The 7293-nt window shown below is 38.9% G+C and overlaps 17 non-coding genes across 17 annotated transcripts; all 17 read left to right on the plus strand.

Moving 5' to 3' along the window:
• The first annotated feature begins 161 nt into the window (after positions 1-161).
• Positions 162-243, plus strand: trnal-aag (transfer RNA leucine (anticodon AAG)). The gene has a single exon. It is a non-coding gene; the product is annotated as a tRNA-Leu (tRNA).
• Positions 244-564: 321 nt separating this feature from the next.
• On the plus strand, positions 565-646 carry trnal-aag (transfer RNA leucine (anticodon AAG)). The gene has a single exon. It is a non-coding gene; the product is annotated as a tRNA-Leu (tRNA).
• A 336-nt stretch (positions 647-982) lies between these two features.
• trnal-aag (transfer RNA leucine (anticodon AAG)) lies at positions 983-1064 on the plus strand. Its single transcript has one exon. It is a non-coding gene; the product is annotated as a tRNA-Leu (tRNA).
• Positions 1065-1400: 336 nt separating this feature from the next.
• On the plus strand, positions 1401-1482 carry trnal-aag (transfer RNA leucine (anticodon AAG)). Its single transcript has one exon. It is a non-coding gene; the product is annotated as a tRNA-Leu (tRNA).
• A 333-nt stretch (positions 1483-1815) lies between these two features.
• Positions 1816-1897, plus strand: trnal-aag (transfer RNA leucine (anticodon AAG)). The gene has a single exon. It is a non-coding gene; the product is annotated as a tRNA-Leu (tRNA).
• A 317-nt stretch (positions 1898-2214) lies between these two features.
• On the plus strand, positions 2215-2296 carry trnal-aag (transfer RNA leucine (anticodon AAG)). Its single transcript has one exon. It is a non-coding gene; the product is annotated as a tRNA-Leu (tRNA).
• Positions 2297-2617: 321 nt separating this feature from the next.
• On the plus strand, positions 2618-2699 carry trnal-aag (transfer RNA leucine (anticodon AAG)). Its single transcript has one exon. It is a non-coding gene; the product is annotated as a tRNA-Leu (tRNA).
• Positions 2700-3035: 336 nt separating this feature from the next.
• On the plus strand, positions 3036-3117 carry trnal-aag (transfer RNA leucine (anticodon AAG)). Its single transcript has one exon. It is a non-coding gene; the product is annotated as a tRNA-Leu (tRNA).
• A 336-nt stretch (positions 3118-3453) lies between these two features.
• On the plus strand, positions 3454-3535 carry trnal-aag (transfer RNA leucine (anticodon AAG)). Its single transcript has one exon. It is a non-coding gene; the product is annotated as a tRNA-Leu (tRNA).
• A 333-nt stretch (positions 3536-3868) lies between these two features.
• On the plus strand, positions 3869-3950 carry trnal-aag (transfer RNA leucine (anticodon AAG)). Its single transcript has one exon. It is a non-coding gene; the product is annotated as a tRNA-Leu (tRNA).
• A 316-nt stretch (positions 3951-4266) lies between these two features.
• Positions 4267-4349, plus strand: trnal-aag (transfer RNA leucine (anticodon AAG)). Its single transcript has one exon. It is a non-coding gene; the product is annotated as a tRNA-Leu (tRNA).
• A 334-nt stretch (positions 4350-4683) lies between these two features.
• On the plus strand, positions 4684-4766 carry trnal-aag (transfer RNA leucine (anticodon AAG)). The gene has a single exon. It is a non-coding gene; the product is annotated as a tRNA-Leu (tRNA).
• A 749-nt stretch (positions 4767-5515) lies between these two features.
• On the plus strand, positions 5516-5598 carry trnal-aag (transfer RNA leucine (anticodon AAG)). The gene has a single exon. It is a non-coding gene; the product is annotated as a tRNA-Leu (tRNA).
• Positions 5599-5930: 332 nt separating this feature from the next.
• Positions 5931-6012, plus strand: trnal-aag (transfer RNA leucine (anticodon AAG)). Its single transcript has one exon. It is a non-coding gene; the product is annotated as a tRNA-Leu (tRNA).
• A 321-nt stretch (positions 6013-6333) lies between these two features.
• Positions 6334-6415, plus strand: trnal-aag (transfer RNA leucine (anticodon AAG)). Its single transcript has one exon. It is a non-coding gene; the product is annotated as a tRNA-Leu (tRNA).
• Positions 6416-6747: 332 nt separating this feature from the next.
• Positions 6748-6829, plus strand: trnal-aag (transfer RNA leucine (anticodon AAG)). Its single transcript has one exon. It is a non-coding gene; the product is annotated as a tRNA-Leu (tRNA).
• A 319-nt stretch (positions 6830-7148) lies between these two features.
• trnal-aag (transfer RNA leucine (anticodon AAG)) lies at positions 7149-7232 on the plus strand. The gene has a single exon. It is a non-coding gene; the product is annotated as a tRNA-Leu (tRNA).
• Positions 7233-7293: the final 61 nt, after the last annotated feature.

The following is a 7293-nucleotide window of genomic DNA, read 5'->3' on the forward strand; positions in this document are numbered from 1 at the left end:
TAAATTAACATTTTTAAAAAGAAAATCAAAAACGATGAAGGAAGAGCAACATGAGATCCATAACGATTTTAAAGAAGAAAATTAAAAAGAAGACAAAGTTACAAGGGAGTGCTGATGCTCTAGGTAACTGACGGGAAAGTGTGATTATTTTCCTAAAGCAGGGTAGTGTGGCCGTGCGGTCTAAGGCGCTGGATTAAGGCTCCAGTCTCTATGGAGGCGTGGGTTCAAATCCCACCACTGCCAACTTTTTTGAGACAAATAAATAGAATCCAGCCTTTACCCCAATTCCCACGTCTGTTATTGAAATTATCTGCTGCGTTTTTCAGATTCAATCTGCTTCAGACATAAAAGCAGAAACGAATTATATGTGTACACGAAGGAAGAAAGAGCAACATGAGATAAATTAACAGTTTTAAAAAGAAAATGAAAAACGATGAAGGAAGAGCAACATGAGATCCATAAAAAAATGTATTAAAGAAGAAAATTAAAAAGAAGACAAAGTTACAAGGGAGTGCCGATGCTCTAGGTAACTGATGGGAAAGTGTGAATTTTTAGTTAAAGCAGGGTAGTGTGGCCGAGCGGTCTAAGGCGCTAGATTAAGGCTCCAGTCTCTATGGAGGCGTGGGTTCAAATCCCACCACTGCCATCTTTATTGAGTTTGTTTGCGCAAGGACAAATAAAGGGAATCCAGCTTTTACCCCAATTCAGACGTCTGTTATTGAAATTATCTCATGCGTTTTTCAGATTCAATCTGCTTCAGACATAAAAGCAGAAACGAATTATATGTGTACACGAAGGAAGAAAGAGCAACATGATATAAATTAAAAGTTTTAAAAAGAAAATCAAAAACGATGAAGGAAGAGCAACATGAGATCCATAAAAAAATGTATTAAAGAAGAAAATTAAAAAGAAGACAAAGTTACAAGGGAGTGCCGATGCTCTAGGTAACTGATGGGAAAGTGTGAAAATTTAGCTAAAGCAGGGTAGTGTGGCCGAGCGGTCTAAGGCGCTGGATTAAGGCTCCTGTCTCTATGGAGGCGTGGGTTCAAATCCCACCACAGCCATCTTTATTGAGTTTGTTTGCGTAAGGACAAATAAAGGGAATCCAGCCTTTACCCCAATTCCCACGTCTGTTATTGAAATTATCTGCTGAGTTTTTCAGATTCAATCTGCTTCAGACATAAAAGCAGAAACGAATTATATGTGTACACAAAGGAAGAAAGAGCAACATGAGATAAATTAACATTTTTAAAAAGAAAATCAAAAACGATGAAGGAAGAGCAACATGAGATCCCAAAAATGTTTAATTAAAGAAGATATTTAAAAAGAAGACAAAGTTACAAGGGAGTGCCGATGCTCTAGGTAACTGATGGGAAAGTGTGAATATTTTGCTAAAGCAGGGTAGTGTTGCCGAGCGGTCTAAGGCGCTGGGTTAAGGCTCCAGTCTCTATGGAGGCGTGGGTTCAAATCCCACCACTGCCATCTTTATTGAGTGTGTTTGCGCAAGGACGAATAAAGGGAATCCAGCCTTTACCCCAATTCCCACGTCTGTTATTGAAATTATCTGCTGCGTTTTTCAGATTCAATCTGCTTCAGACATAAAAGCAGAAACGAATTATATGTGTACACGAAGGAAGAAAGAGCAACATGAGATAAATTAACAGTTTTAAAAAGAAAATCAAAAACGATGAAGGAAGAGCAACATGAGATCCATAAAGATTTTAAAGAAGAAAATTAAAAAGAAGACAAAAGTTACAAGGGAGTGCTGATGCTCCAGGTAACTGATGGGAAAGTGTGAGTATTTTGCTAAAGCAGGGTAGTGTGGCCGACTGGTCTAAGGCGCTGGATTAAGGCTCCAGTCTCTAAAGAGGCGTGGGTTCAAATCCCACCACTGACATCTTTATTGAGACAAATATAGGGAATCCAGCCTTTACCCCAATTCCCACGTCTGTTATTGAAATTATCTGCTGCGTTTTTCAGATTCAATCTGCTTCAGACATAAAAGCAGAAACGAATTATATGTGTACACGAAGGAAGAAAGAGCAACAAGAGATAAATTAACATTTTTAAAAAGAAAATCAAAAACGATGAAGGAAGAGCAACATGAGATCCATAACGATTTTAAAGAAGAAAATTAAAAAGAAGACAAAGTTACAAGGGAGTGCTGATGCTCTAGGTAACTGACGGGAAAGTGTGATTATTTTCCTAAAGCAGGGTAGTGTGGCCGAGCGGTCTAAGGCGCTGGATTAAGGCTCCAGTCTCTATGGAGGCGTGGGTTCAAATCCCACCACTGCCAACTTTTTTGAGACAAATAAATAGAATCCAGCCTTTACCCCAATTCCCACGTCTGTTATTGAAATTATCTGCTGCGTTTTTCAGATTCAATCTGCTTCAGACATAAAAGCAGAAACGAATTATATGTGTACACGAAGGAAGAAAGAGCAACATGAGATAAATTAACAGTTTTAAAAAGAAAATGAAAAACGATGAAGGAAGAGCAACATGAGATCCATAAAAAAATGTATTAAAGAAGAAAATTAAAAAGAAGACAAAGTTACAAGGGAGTGCCGATGCTCTAGGTAACTGATGGGAAAGTGTGAATTTTTAGTTAAAGCAGGGTAGTGTGGCCGAGCGGTCTAAGGCGCTGGATTAAGGCTCCAGTCTCTATGGAGGCGTGGGTTCAAATCCCCCCACTGCCATCTTTATTGAGTTTGTTTGCGCAAGGACAAATAAAGGGAATCCAGCTTTTACCCCAATTCAGACGTCTGTTATTGAAATTATCTCATGCGTTTTTCAGATTCAATCTGCTTCAGACATAAAAGCAGAAACGAATTATATGTGTACACGAAGGAAGAAAGAGCAACATGATATAAATTAAAAGTTTTAAAAAGAAAATCAAAAACGATGAAGGAAGAGCAACATGAGATCCATAAAAAAATGTATTAAAGAAGAAAATTAAAAAGAAGACAAAGTTACAAGGGAGTGCCGATGCTCTAGGTAACTGATGGGAAAGTGTGAAAATTTAGCTAAAGCAGGGTAGTGTGGCCGAGCGGTCTAAGGCGCTGGATTAAGGCTCCTGTCTCTATGGAGGCGTGGGTTCAAATCCCACCACAGCCATCTTTATTGAGTTTGTTTGCGTAAGGACAAATAAAGGGAATCCAGCCTTTACCCCAATTCCCACGTCTGTTATTGAAATTATCTGCTGAGTTTTTCAGATTCAATCTGCTTCAGACATAAAAGCAGAAACGAATTATATGTGTACACAAAGGAAGAAAGAGCAACATGAGATAAATTAACATTTTTAAAAAGAAAATCAAAAACGATGAAGGAAGAGCAACATGAGATCCCAAAAATGTTTAATTAAAGAAGATAATTAAAAAGAAGACAAAGTTACAAGGGAGTGCCGATGCTCTAGGTAACTGATGGGAAAGTGTGAATATTTTGCTAAAGCAGGGTAGTGTTGCCGAGCGGTTTAAGGCGCTGGGTTAAGGCTCCAGTCTCTATGGAGGCGTGGGTTCAAATCCCACCACTGCCATCTTTATTGAGTGTGTTTGCGCAAGGACAAATAAAGGGAATCCAGCCTTTACCCCAATTCCCACGTCTGTTATTGAAATTATCTGCTGCGTTTTTCAGATTCAATCTGCTTCAGACATAAAAGCAGAAACGAATTATATGTGTACACGAAGGAAGAAAGAGCAACATGAGATAAATTAACAGTTTTAAAAAGAAAATCAAAAACGATGAAGGAAGAGCAACATGAGATCCATAAAGATTTTAAAGAAGAAAATTAAAAAGAAGACAAAAGTTACAAGGGAGTGCTGATGCTCCAGGTAACTGATGGGAAAGTGTGAGTATTTTGCTAAAGCAGGGTAGTGTGGCCGACTGGTCTAAGGCGCTGGATTAAGGCTCCAGTCTCTAAAGAGGCGTGGGTTCAAATCCCACCACTGACATCTTTATTGAGACAAATATAGGGAATCCAGCCTTTACCCCAATTCCCACGTCTGTTATTGAAATTATCTGCTGCGTTTTTCAGATTCAATCTGCTTCAGACATAAAAGCAGAAACGAATTATATGTCTACACAAAGGAAGAAAGAGCAACATGAGATAAATTAACATTTTTAAAAAGAAAATCAAAAACGATGAAGGAAGAGCAACATGAGATCCATAAAGATTTTAAAGAAGAAAATTAAAAAGAAGACAAAGTTACAAGGGAGTGCTGATGCTCTAGGTAACTGATGGGAAAGTGTAAATTATTTGTTAAAGCAGGGTAGTGTGGCCGAGCGGTCTAAGGCGCTGGATTAAGGCTCCAGTCTCTATGGAGACGTGGGTTCAAATCCCACCACTCCCATCTTTATTGAGTTTGTTTGCGCAAGGACAATTAAAGGGAATCCAGCTTTTACCCCAATTCCCACGTCTGTTATTAAATCATCTGCTGTCTTTTTCAGATTCAATCTGCTTCAGACATAAAAGCAGAAACGAATTATATGTCTACACGAAGGAAGAAAGAGCAACATGAGATAAATTAACATTTTTAAAAAGAAAATCAAAAACGATGAAGGAAGAGCAACATGAGATCCATAAAAATTTTGATTAAAGAAGAAAATTAAAAAGAAGACAAAGTTACAAGGGAGTGCTGATGCTCTAGGTAACTGACGGGAAAGTGTGAATATTTAGCTAAAGCAGGGTAGTGTGGCCGAGCGGTCTAAGGCGCTGGATTAAGGCTCCAGTCTCTATGGAGACGTGGGTTCAAATCCCAACACTCCCATCTTTATTGAGTTTGTTTGCGCAAGGACAAATAAAGGGAATCCAGCCTTTACCCCAATTCCCACGTCTGTTATTGAAATTATCTGCTGCGTTTTTCAGATTCAATCTGCTTCAGACATAAAAGTGGAAATGAATTATATGTGTACACGAAGGAAGAAAGAGCAACATGAGATAAATTAACAGTTTTAAAAAGAAAATCAAAAACGATGGAGGAAGAGCAACATGAGATCCATAAAAATGTTGATTAAAGAAGAAAATTAAAAAGAAGACAAAGTTACAAGGGAGTGCCGATGCTCTAGGTAACTGATGGGAAAGTGTGAATTCTTTGCTGAAGCAGGGTAGTGTGGCCATGCGGTCTAAGGCGCTGGATTAAGGCTCCAGTCTCTATGGAGGCGTGGGTTCAAATCCCACCACTCCCATCTTTATTGAGTGTGTTTGCGCAAGGACAAATAAAACGAATCCAGCCTTTACCCCAATTCCCACGTGTGTTATTGAAATTATCTGCTGCGTTTTTCAGATTCAATCTGATTCAGACATAAAAGCAGAAACCAATTATATGTGTACACGAAGGAAGAAAGAGCAACGTGAGATAAATTAACAGTTTTAAAAAGAAAATCAAAAACGATGGAGGAAGAGCAGCATGAGATCCATAAAGATTTTAAAGAAGAAAATTAAAAAGAAGACAAAGTTACAAGGGAGTGCTGATGCTCTAGGTAACTGACGGGAAAGTGTGAATATTTTGCTGCAGCAGGGTAGTGTGGCCGAGCGGTCTAAGGCGCTGGATTAAGGCTCCAGTCTCTATGGAGACGTGGGTTCAAATCCCACCACTCCCTTCTTTATTGAGTTTGTTTGCGCAAGGACAAATAAAGGGAATCCAGCCTTTACCCCAATTCCCACGTCTGTTATTGAAATTATCTGCTGCGTTTTTCAGATTCAATCTGCTTCAGACATAAAAGTGGAAATGAATTATATGTGTACACGAAGGAAGAAAGAGCAACATGAGATAAATTAACAGTTTTAAAAAGAAAATCAAAAACGATGGAGGAAGAGCAACATGAGATCCATAAAGATTTTAATGAAGAAAATTAAAAAGAAGACAAAGTTACAAGGGAGTGCCGATGCTCTAGGTAACTGACGGGAAAGTGTGAATATTTAGCTAAAGCAGGGTAGTGTGGCCGAGCGGTCTAAGGCGCTGGATTAAGGCTCCAGTCTCTATGGAGCCGTGGGTTCAAATCCCACCACTGCCATCTTTTTTGAGACAAATAAATAGAATCCAGCTTTTACCCCAATTCCCACGTCTGTTATTGAAATTATCTGCTGCGTTTTTCAGATTCAATCTGCTTCAGACATAAAAGCAGAAACGAATTATATGTGTACACGAAGGAAGAAAGAGCAACGTGAGATAAATTAACAGTTTTAAAAAGAAAATCAAAAACGATGAAGGAAGAGCAACATGAGATCCATAAAAATGTTGATTAAAGAAGAAAATTAAAAAGAAGACAAAGTTACAAGGGAGTGCCGATGCTCTAGGTAACTGATGGGAAAGTGTGAATTCTTTGCTAAAGCAGGGTAGTGTGGCCGAGCGGTCTAAGGCGCTGGATTAAGGCTCCAGTCTCTATGGAGGCGTGGGTTCAAATCCCACCACTGCCATCTTTATTGAGTTTGTTTGCGCAAGGACAAATAAAGGGAATCCAGCCTTTACCCCAATTCCCACGTGTGTTATTGAAATTATCTGCTGCGTTTTTCAGATTCAATCTGATTCAGACATAAAAGCAGAAACCAATTATATGTGTACACGAAGGAAGAAAGAGCAACGTGAGATAAATTAACAGTTTTAAAAAGAAAATCAAAAACGATGGAGGAAGAGCAACATGAGATCCATAAAGATTTTAAAGAAGAAAATTAAAAAGAAGACAAAGTTACAAGGGAGTGCTGATGCTCTAGGTAACTGACGGGAAAGTGTGAATATTTAGCTAAAGCGGGGTAGTGTGGCCGAGCGGTCTAAGGCGCTGGATTAAGGCTCCAGTCTCTATGGAGCCGTGGGTTCAAATCCCACCACTGCCATCTTTTTTGAGACAAATAAATAGAATCCAGCCTTTACCCCAATTCCCACGTCTGTTATTGAAATTATCTGCTGCGTTTTTCAGATTCAATCTGCTTCAGACATAAAAGCAGAAACGAATTATATGTGTACACGAAGGAAGAAAGAGCAACATGAGATAAATTAACATTTTTAAAAAGAAAATCAAAAACGATGAAGGAAGAGCAACATGAGATCCATAAAAATTTTAATTAAAGAAGAAAATTAAAAAGAAGACAAAGTTACAAGGGAGTGCCGATGCTCTAGGTAACTGATGGGAAAGTGTGAATATTTTGCTGAAGCAGGTTAGTGTGGCCGAGCGGTCTAAGGCGCTGGATTAAGGCTCCAGTCTCTATGGAGACGTGGGTTCAAATCCCACCACTCCCATCTTTATTGAGTTTGTTTGCGCAAGGACAAATAAAGGGAATCCAGCCTTTACCCCAATTCA

Source organism: Salvelinus fontinalis, unplaced genomic scaffold (assembly GCF_029448725.1).
Source record: "Salvelinus fontinalis isolate EN_2023a unplaced genomic scaffold, ASM2944872v1 scaffold_1035, whole genome shotgun sequence".
Lineage (NCBI taxonomy): Eukaryota > Metazoa > Chordata > Actinopteri > Salmoniformes > Salmonidae > Salvelinus > Salvelinus fontinalis.